This window comes from Gossypium hirsutum, chromosome A12, assembly GCF_007990345.1.
Source record: "Gossypium hirsutum isolate 1008001.06 chromosome A12, Gossypium_hirsutum_v2.1, whole genome shotgun sequence".
Classification (NCBI taxonomy): Eukaryota; Viridiplantae; Streptophyta; class Magnoliopsida; order Malvales; family Malvaceae; genus Gossypium; species Gossypium hirsutum.
Genome location: NC_053435.1, coordinates 8,067,102 through 8,077,747, shown reverse-complemented (window position 1 = coordinate 8,077,747; position 10,646 = coordinate 8,067,102). Strand labels below are relative to the sequence as shown.

General features: G+C 37.7%; 1 long non-coding RNA gene across 1 annotated transcript; it reads left to right on the top strand.

The window, feature by feature from the left end:
- The first annotated feature begins 8,407 nt into the window (after window positions 1-8,407).
- Window positions 8,408-10,061, top strand: LOC107928221 (uncharacterized). Its single transcript, XR_001692577.2, has 2 exons — window positions 8,408-9,052; window positions 9,300-10,061. It is a non-coding gene; the product is annotated as an uncharacterized lncRNA (long non-coding RNA).
- Window positions 10,062-10,646: the final 585 nt, after the last annotated feature.

Sequence of the window (10,646 nt, the reverse complement as noted above, 5' to 3'; positions counted from 1 at the left end):
GAAGACATCCTTGAATTCTTATATTAATTCAATAATGTCTCGCTTCGTTTCTGCGGTGAGACCAACTCTGATTTTCACTTCTTTCTCTTCTCCTAAACTCACGGTTTCTATTGACTCCTTATGAGGTAAAATTTTTTTCTCATCTTGTTCTACCATCCTCAACAAATCGGGAGATAGGTCACAATCTAGGTCACCTTCAAAACCCTGAGAATCATCCATACACATATCCCACTCAAAAGGAGACTCTGAATCATTAGCATCATTGCTCATATCATTGAAATCTAGAGACCTGTTATGGAGGTGAAGGAAAAAAAGAACGAAAGAATCTAAGAATAATTATTTGCATGGTATGATTATGAATGAAGAATAAAAGAATATTTAAAGGAAAGTCCAAAGAACAAAAAAGCTAAGAATAATTGTTTGTGTAGTGTAATGAAAGAATATCTGCTCAAAAATGATAGTAAAGATACATTTTATTGAAATAACAATTTTGAACAAAGGCTTATTTCACAAAAAAAAAAGATTCTTATTACTCATAGACCTAGAGCAATAAGTGTGTTTTGAAAATTACTCTGTGTTAGTTCTAAAGACTACAGAATCTCTTCCGCAGTCCAATTGTTCAGAACACTTCCCAGCTCATAAGGGCGAATGCCCGAATTCTCTCTTTCAGTCCCTTCTTCACATATGGTGTTGATGTCCAAATTTTCCGACGTTCTTTCTATAGCTTTCTTTTTTGGCGTCTCTCGCTCAGGGTGAATGATTCCTCCAGACATAAAAGTCTTTGATATATGGGGAAAGATCATTGGTTTCCACTTGATCTCCTCCCCATTCAACCATGCTTTCCTTCTCTCTTGCTTCTTTTTAAGTTCCTTATTTCTTTATCTCACGTCCAACTTAAATCCTAAGCCGAAGTAGTCTTGTTTGTTCTTCAATATCAGTGCCTCAACCCTTCCTTGAAGATGTCCCTCGAGTCCTCTTCTCGGTAAGGCCCATTTTCCAACAGTTAGCTGCAAGCCCATTCTTGTAGTCCTAGATATCTTTGGCATTGGGATCTTATTCCCTTCAGTAATGAATGTGGCATTCACAAATTCCAAAGATCGAAAGGAGCATTCGGTTGTTTCATCGTTTGCCTCAAGAAACGGAGCGTCACTGGTCACTGCTGCGATAATGTCCTCTTCAGTACTTATCGTCACTAGCTGACCTTCGGTTACCAATTTCAACTTTTAGTGTAGCAATGAGGGCACTGCTCCTATTGAATGTATCTAGGGTCTCCCCAATAGACAGTTATATGAAGGCTTAATATCCATTACCAGGAAGTCTACCTCGTACGTGTTTGGGCCGATCAGAAGAGGTATTTCGATTCTGCCCATTACCCTTCTTTCTATGCCATCGAATGCCCTCACTATATTTTGGTAGGCTTTCATGTGAGAGCTATCCATGGGCAATCTATTCAGTATGGATAATGGTAGGACATTTAGGGTCGATCCATTGTTAATCTACACCCCCAGTAGTATGTACCACTTGCAACAAGTGATGATGTGTAGAGCCTTAGTCGATCCCATGCCATCATGTGGTATCTCATCATCATTGAAGAAGATAAAGTTATCAATACTTATGTTGCTAAACAAGTGGTCTAGCTTGTTGACGGAGATATCATTAGTGACATACGTTTCATTTAAAACTTTCATCAGCATGCTGTGATGGACCTCCGAACTTAAGAGTAAGGCTAGCACCGAGATACGAGCTGGTTGTTTACACAGCTGCTCTATAACACTGTACTCGCTGTGCTTTAGAAATTTTAGAAATTCATTAGCCTCTTTCTCATTAACTGGCTCGTTTATAGGAGGTTCAGGTCTAGCCGTTATTTCTTTCTTCTATTCGACCGCTATAGCTTTTCCTTTTGCGGGTTTCGCTCTTGCGTTTACTGAATCGTAGCGCCTCCTGCTACACGTATAGGAACCCACATCTTGGTTCTCTTTTGAAGTGTCAGCCGAGTTCTATTTTCCCGGGGTCATCACATTACATCGTAATTCTATGGAACCCTCTTGCTGTCTTTATAGGGAAAGACTGCATGTTTTTGGATTATTACTTTTAGTGGCATTCGCACTCCCGCTTCATTATTATTGGGTCGTGATATGATGACCACGGGGTAGTTGACTTTTTGGATCTGAGTCGTCAATTCTCCTTCTAACACACATATATTTCCCTCTTTGGGGCTTTTGGTTTCTTCATAAAACTCCATTTCTTTGTTGTTCATCATGTCTTGCACTAGGGCTCTGAATTCCCCGTAGTTTTGGATTTCATACCCCACTTCATTATGGAACTCACAGTAGTTCCACTTTTCTTCAGGTCTCTTCTCTGAATCCAATACGATTAACCCTCTTTTCATCATCTCCTTCCAAACTCGTTTCAAAGGGGTTTTAACTTTAGCAACCTCATATTTAACCTTCTTGCTCCCACTTTCATTTATTTCGTTTACCCCTTGGTCAGTATGATTGGGTAGCGGGTTTCTTGCTACATTGAGCGCGGATGGGTCTTCAAACTTCACAATCTCCATTTTAATAAATCTTTCGATTAACTTTTTGAACGCAGTGCAATTTTCAATTGAATGTCCAGTGATTCGAGCATGGTATTCACACTGAGCATTTGCATCTTACCATTTTGGATATGGGGGTTGCATTGGCTTTAAGTAGAAGGGAGACACTATGTACGCATCGAATAGGTTCTGATACAGCTCCCTATACGTCATAGGTATAAGTGTGAACTGCGGTCTTTCTGTATTCGTCCTCGTATTAGATTCTTGTCTCGGGGTACTCTAATGGTTGGCAGTTACCATCTTTGGTTGGCTCACTGTAATTGACTTGGAATTACCTTTATTGTTATGTGCTCATATTGTTCACCTCGTTCTCCCTTTTCCTTGGGGTTGACCTCTTGGTACTCTCCCCTGCATCTATTTTGCCGCTCCTTACTGCATTCTCGATCATTTCGCCAGTCATAACTATATCTGAGAAGCTTTTAGTGGCACTCCTTAACATGTGAGTGATGAATGGAGCCTTTAAGGTATTGATGAACAGCATGGTAGTCTCTTTTTCTAGGATAGGTGGCTAGACTTGTATAGCAACCTCCTTCCACCTTTAGGCGTATTGTCGGAAGCTCTTGTTCAGTTTCTTTTCCATGTTCTACAAGGTGATCCTATCCGGAGTCATATCTGTCACGTGACTATACTATTTCATGAAAGCTTGAGCTTGGTCCTTCTATGAGTTGATCTTAGTACGGATCAATTGGTTATAACATTTGGATGCTACCCCAACTAGACTTTCCTGAAAGCAGTGAATCAATAGTTGATCATTGTTAACGTACACAGTCATTCATCTACAAAACATGGTAATATGAGTGTTGGAGCAGCTAGTCTCATTATACTTCTCGAACTTAGGAGTTTTGAACTTGAGGGGAAGCACCAAGTCCGGAACCAAGCTCAAATCTTTAGCATCGATCCCACAGTGATAGTCAGCACTTTCCATTGCTTAGAACTTCTCCTCCAACCACTTGCATCGATCTTCCAATTGTTTTGGAAGCTCTGCTCTTGTTCTTTTGGCCTCCACCATGTCATCCAGATCAAGGACTACAGGATTAGTTGGGTTATCCCCTGGATTAGATCCTGAGCATGCTTGATAGTAAATTGGCATTGAAGCACCGACCTAAAATTGTTGGGGCCTAATTGTAACGGATGGCCTTCGCGTGCACACCTCGGCTTGTGTCTGGGCGTTTGTTGTGGTAAAACCAAGAGGGTAAAGAGGATATTCATTGTTATCTCCAGTATTGACCATAGGGCCTTTTCCTTTCTCCTGTCCCCCAGTCATCATGTTCCTTTGTGATTCCAACATTTGGTCCCTCATATCTTGCTAGATTTTTGCCAACTGCTCTTGCATTTGGGCTTGCATATGTTCTTGTATCTCCTTCTGCATTTGTTCCAACCTTTCTAGTATTTTATCCATCACTTTAGTTTTTTTTCTTGTACTATAAGGATACGTACTTGGTAGATTTTGTCTATTTCCAGATTACTGAAATGATTTTTTTTAATTAGGGTCTTTTTGTAAAAATTAATGCATATGGTGCGATAAAATGCAAATGCATGAATATAGAAAAAAGGCGTCAATTTTGATTCAATTCCATTTAGAATAACTTTACTAGAAAATAAAATTCTTTACATAGAAATAGATTACAAATACGGCCTAGCCCTAATGCTTGAAGTTTTAACTTTCCTAAGCAACCAAGCCAATTCTCGACCCCAGTTTGATTCTAGTTTATATTTCACACTCAATACATCTACTTGAACTGCTAAATAGATGGTTAGCCACCTCTCGAATCTAGGCCACAGCCTCACCCATTATCTAGTCTTTACCCCTAATTTGACCTTGAGATCGATGGAGTTGCTCATTACACCGCTTATTACTTGCTTCAAGGAGCTCAACTCGGAGCTCACTGTTTTGTAATGCAATCTCAAGTTCTTCGACCTTCCTTTTTAGTTCTTCAATCTTATCCAAGCTCGCCTTCAGCTCTTATGCAGAGTTACAGTTACAAAGCTGGTGAAACGATTTTTCTAATTCGGCTATTCTTGCTTTTAACCCGATCTTCTCATTTTGGGCTTCCAACAGACTCCTTTCTAATCCTTCTTTTTGACCTTGGGCATCTTGATATTTTCTTTCCCACAAATCAGCTTTTGCCTTCTCTTCTTGGATTTCATGTCGCCATTGTTCAGACGTTTTTCCCAACCCTGCGATTCTCATCGATAGGCGTAATTTCTTGTAATCCGTTTTTAGGCTATCTAAATCTTCCTCAGCTTTATTCTTTCATTTTCCACATTTCTCGGTCTCCAATTTCTGAACATCGACATCTAGTCTCAAATGCATCTTTTCTTCTTTCAGTTGCTCTATCTTTTTTCCGAGTTCCACATTTCTTCTCTCAAAGTCCTGCTTTATGATTTCTAACTTAGATAGGACTACTTGTAGATATTCTTCCATCGACCGTGCCCTCTTAATTTGGCTCGGAAATATTATCATTGATTCTCTTACTCCGTCACCCATTATACTTAGGGGTTATTATCGGACCTACTGCCAATCTCTTCATCTGGCGAGTCTGATTCCAAGTATTGGACATCTCTTATACCTTCTTCTTATAGTTATCCTCTTTATACAAAAACTCGCACTGAGCTAGCCCATGGGTTGCTGTTATGAACTGTCTGGATTGGTACTACCTCAACACGTGCAAAGGGGCATATCCTACGGCTCCCTAAATCCTAAGTAGAGGGACCTAGTCAAAATCCCCACATTGGTATAAGATCTCGTCGGGAACCAACCAAGGGGCTCTCCACTCGACATCCTCTTCTTAGAGGTTTTGGAGGATTGCCATCCATCTTTCCTCTGATATGTCATCCCGTCTTGTTGTAGCCACATTTCCTTTATTGGGAGTAATTCTCAGAGAAAACCCAATATGACACCTTGTCTACCTTCGAGAAATGGCTATGGAACTAAGCTAGTAGCAGTTGCGCACATTTTATGAATCGACACTCACCAGCTCTCTCGTACGCATTCAAGGACCTGAATGTTTCAGCTAAAATCGCAGGAACCGGTGTAACTCTCTTATCCAGTCAGTCAAACAGATCCGAAACTACCTCGTTTACATGTCTTAGCGCCTTAGGGAAAACTATTAACCCGTAGATACTTAAAGAAAAAATATCCACTCTCTTCTTCACATCTGGATGTGCCAAAATCAAGTCTCACAAACTTTTTCAGGGAATACATTTGCTTTCTCCTCTTTGTTTAATCTGAGTTGTAACTTACTGCTCACTTATTTTGGTGATATTCATCAATTTCTTCACGAAGGTCGAAACATTAGTAGCTCTAGAATAGGCCTTATCAATCTGAACCCTTAGACGACGAAGTAGGACACATATTCTTCCACTGTGGGCACCAAATCTACACTTCCGAAGGTGAAACAACTGTAGGCCGGATTCCAGAATTGGGCCAAAGCTCGAAACAGATGCTTATCTATCTTGATGTCGAGTAAGTAGGGTAGATCACTGTAATTGTCGTAAAATAGTTGTTTGACTTCATCACCCCATTGGGCCCATATTTTCTTTAATTCCCAAAGGTCATTCTGTGTCACGCTAATACGAGTGAAGTCCCATAACTCTGACATATACCCCGCTATCAAGCTATATCCCTTTTCCAATTAAATTTTCTCTGACCATATATGGACAGCAGCATTACCCTCCACTTTGTCAAGAAATCCGTTCTCCATGACAAGCTCTCTATTTAGTAATCGAACTTGAACCGACACCCTTTTTTATGATAAAATGCCATGCAATCACAAGAAAAATAGCACAATTTAGTACAATTCATATGAAATTAAAGCAAGCAAGAAATAACAAGCAGAACACTTATTAGGACGACTACTAATTGTTTGGTGTGGTTCTACCTAGGGTGGGCTCCTATAGGTCATTACATGTGGTTCAGTTCTAAAAACAAGGTGCTTGAACCAATAGATTCCTCGATCCTTACCCATTATAGGCTCATATAGATCGAGTTCGGTTCAAGGGAATACATTTCCTTATGGCTATATGGAGCTGAAAATCTCACGAAGACATAGGTACGGATGTATTCCGGAAGCGATCCACTATCTTATACGGAGGTGAAAACCTCACGAAGGACTAGTTTCTCACTCCCACTTAAAGGGTAAGATCGAATGGTCATGCAATGCAATATGCAAAAATATTTAAAGACTCGAACCAACAAAGCAAGTATCATGACCAAGATCACAAAGATAACAGATGAAGTGCAATGAAAGGATCGTATTTTCAATCGAATTTTCAATTTTCAATGAAAAGACATAAATTAATCAATTTATGGCTTGACTCTCTCGTTCTCCAGTGGAGTCGCAAAGCTGTCGAAACCTTCTTTTTTTTGAAACGGGGTCGACTTTTTATTTTGAAAATAAAAATGGGGGAGTATCCACTAATCTTTTTTTGTTTAGGTGTGATCAGATCACCTCGTAATTTGATTGTTTTAATAAAATGTTTTGTTTTACTAAAACAACGATTTTGGTCTACGAAATTCGAGAAAAATAGGTTCGGGAGTCGATTACGTACGTGGAAGGATTAGCACCCTCATAACGCCCAAAATTGGTACCTAATTAATTAATTAATGTATTAATGTCGAAAGTTGAAAATTTGAAAAGAAATTCAAAATACGATCCCCTTTTTGTTAATGCTGACAAAAAAATTGCTTGGATAAATTAAACGAGGATTAAAGGCCCACTCAACTCGAGATAACCAAGTGTCACATCCCGTAAGTTAGGACACGACATTTGAACCCTTGAAGATAAGCTTTCCTTTATTTTACAAGTTGTACTTTGATTTTTTTAAAAGGATATTCAGCTATTTAGATCCATGGAGAAAGATCGAAACCCCGTAAGTTAGGGCACGGCTTTCTCGAGTTTCTAAACGCGAAATTTTTCGTTTATTCTTATTTAAAAATCTTTTTTGTTATTTTAAGAAGATATTTAGCTATTTAGGTTTAATGAGAAAATCGAAACCCCGTAAGTTAGGGTATGATTTCTCGAATTCCCAAAACGTAAAATATCCCTTATTTTCAAAATTTTCCTTTGTTTACAAACTTGGATAAAAATTAGCAAAATATTTAAAAGATATACGTTTAGAAATAATAATGATGTGATTACAAGGATGAATTCAACATTAATAAACGAGTCATGATAAATAAATAAATCAATGAAGGGAAGATGCATAATACAAAACGAATAGACATAATATAAAAATGTTTGAACATGAGCGAAATAACGAAAGCCTTACGAATTAACATATATACATGTATAAAACACATAGAATAATCAATGAATGGATAAGTTCAATATATATAGTATTGAGCATGCATATTTGGAAGCAAAAGTAATATATAAATAACATAAACAATAAATAACATAACATAACATGATGAGTGAATAGATAAATAAAACAAGCAAATTGTTAAATTTGAAATATATATAAAAAAAACAAATAAGGGCATAGCAAAAAAATAAGTAAAATATAGTATAATAATATATATAGATATATATATATATAATAATCCAAAAGTCCAAACCTAACAAATAGGGATCTGGTCGACTTTAAAACGAAATTTAGAATTTAAAATAAAAAACGGGTGCAAGGATATAAAAGGATCACATCACGATTTAAGTATCATTGAAAATAAAACTTTAAATACTGAAAATATAAAACTAAAAAAAAATCAAAAGTGTTTTTAATAAAGAAAATAAAATGAAGTAAAAATAAGGATGAAATTGAAAGCTAAACAAAATTTTGGGGGAGAAATTAGAATAAAATAGTATCTGGCCCCAAATCGTAACGCACGGATGAGATGGAGGACTAAATGGAGAATATTCCCTGTCCTCCAAAACGGCGTCGCTCTTGCATGGACTAAAATGAAACTGAAATAAAACAAAAGGGGGAGATTTTGAAAATAAAAAGACCACATTGAAATCTAGATAGAAGGGGAAGGACCAACTGCGTAAATATCCCCTTCCCTACAAAACAGGCGAATTCTAAGAGAGTCCAGGTCGGGTCATCGGGTTATGTCATGAAACGACCCCATTTCAATGCCTACACACACGGCTTAAAACGACGCCGTTTTAAACATATATATAAGCCAAATTATTCCCTAAAAAAACATTTGAACTACCCCTCTTTTAAAAAAAATTCTAGTTTTTCCTTTGTGGAAGACCCAGAATCTGGCCAAGGGGCACGGCGAGCCTCCGCCGTAGCTCCACCGTAGACGGCGGCCGGAGGAGCCCAAAATCGGCCCTTTTCCCCTGTTAAAAAAAAGCTTTTCTTGCCCTCCATTTCAGAAAGAAAAGGAAAATAAAAATTGCCCCAAATGACTCGATTTCTGTAAGAAACCATCGTGCCCGAAGCCCCAAACTGAACCCTATGGGTTCTGGATTTGCAACGCCGGAGAGAAATCCGAATTGAAGGGGTTCAGTAAGTCTATTTTCGCCTTGCTTTTCTTTACACAGACAAAGAAATCAGAGAAGTAAATCACCTTTCAATTCTTTTGCTTTTGATCGATTGTGTGTTTCTGTTTTCTATTGATATTTTTTCATGTCCAAAAAATACAAATGAGGTTGTTCATGGTTTTATAGCCGAATTACAACAATGCTGTCAGATTTCTATTATTATTTTTTTTTGTTTCCTTCTACGTCTGCTGCTTGTTTTTCTTCTCTTGCAGGTACAGAAGTGTTTTGCTGGCACCTGGTGGCGTACAGGCTTGCGAACGTGGCGAGGTGGTCGTGGCTGTGGCACAATGAGGCTGTACGCGGGGTGTTGGCTGCGGCGCAAGGGAACCCTAGGGTTCCTAAGAATTGCTTGACTTTTGGGCCATTTGAGCCAATGCAATTTTAGGTCTAGGTTTTAGGTTTATTTGGGCTTGTATTGGGTTTGAGTTTAGTTAGTTGTTAGGCTATTGAACCCTTGTGAATTGGGTCATAATTTTGCTTTGGGCTGTTTTGTAATATTTACTGAACTTCTTTTATTTTGTAATACGGGCAACTTGGGCTTTCTACACTTGAAACACTAACAACAACAATATATAGGAGTAATGATCGGAAATTGGCAGCATCTTAGAGCAGCAATTTTGGAGATAATTAACCGCAATAACTGAGGTGGTGAAGGCAGCAAAATTAATGAAATAGCAAGCACAGATGGCAGCAACTTGAAGCACGACACAGCAGCAAAATTGAGGCGATAAGCAGCATGTCAAATCAGTAAAATGGGAGCACCAAACGGAATCAAAGATCAAGCCAAAGAGCATTGAAGGAAAGCTACTTGGTGCTGCGAATTAAAGAATTGAGTAGCTGCTTACTGGATGGCATAAAGAGCTGCTATTTGGGTGAAATTACGGCAGTGGTTTTGATGTTTTGCAGTAGCAAATTTCCTAATTCGTACAATTCCATAAAATTATTTTTAATAGCAAATTGCAATTTTTTTTCAATTTCAATAAACAAATTATTTAATGCATTTTAAACATTTCGAGTATAACATAACTAGCTTTAGAAACAATCTAAATATTTAATATAGCATTTCACAATAAATATTATTAACAATTTATCAATTTTTTATGAGGCATCAATATAAATTCATATTTTAAATTTACTCAAGTAACACGAGATGGAAATACATTCAGACACACAAGTGCCCAAGCAAAGACCAAAAGGTTGATGAAAATGGCGCAAGCGTCAATAATGACGATACACCAATACATGATAAATGTGAATTAATCAATGACCAATCAAACATCAAATGCGCAAAGTGCGACAATAACAATACCCCCAAACGCTTGAGGCAGTACACAAACATAAACAACGATGGAAACCCCCTACACTCTACGACATGCCAACTATATCCGAAGAATTTCTCACTAATTTTTTATCAGGCATTTTTATCATATAATAAAAATTGCAATTTAAATAAAGCTTCACCTTAATCATTGAAGAAAAATAGCATTAAATCAATTACTTTGCAAAATAAATTTAGAATGCAAAGAATTAGAAAAATAATTTTAAATATCAAAGTTTTA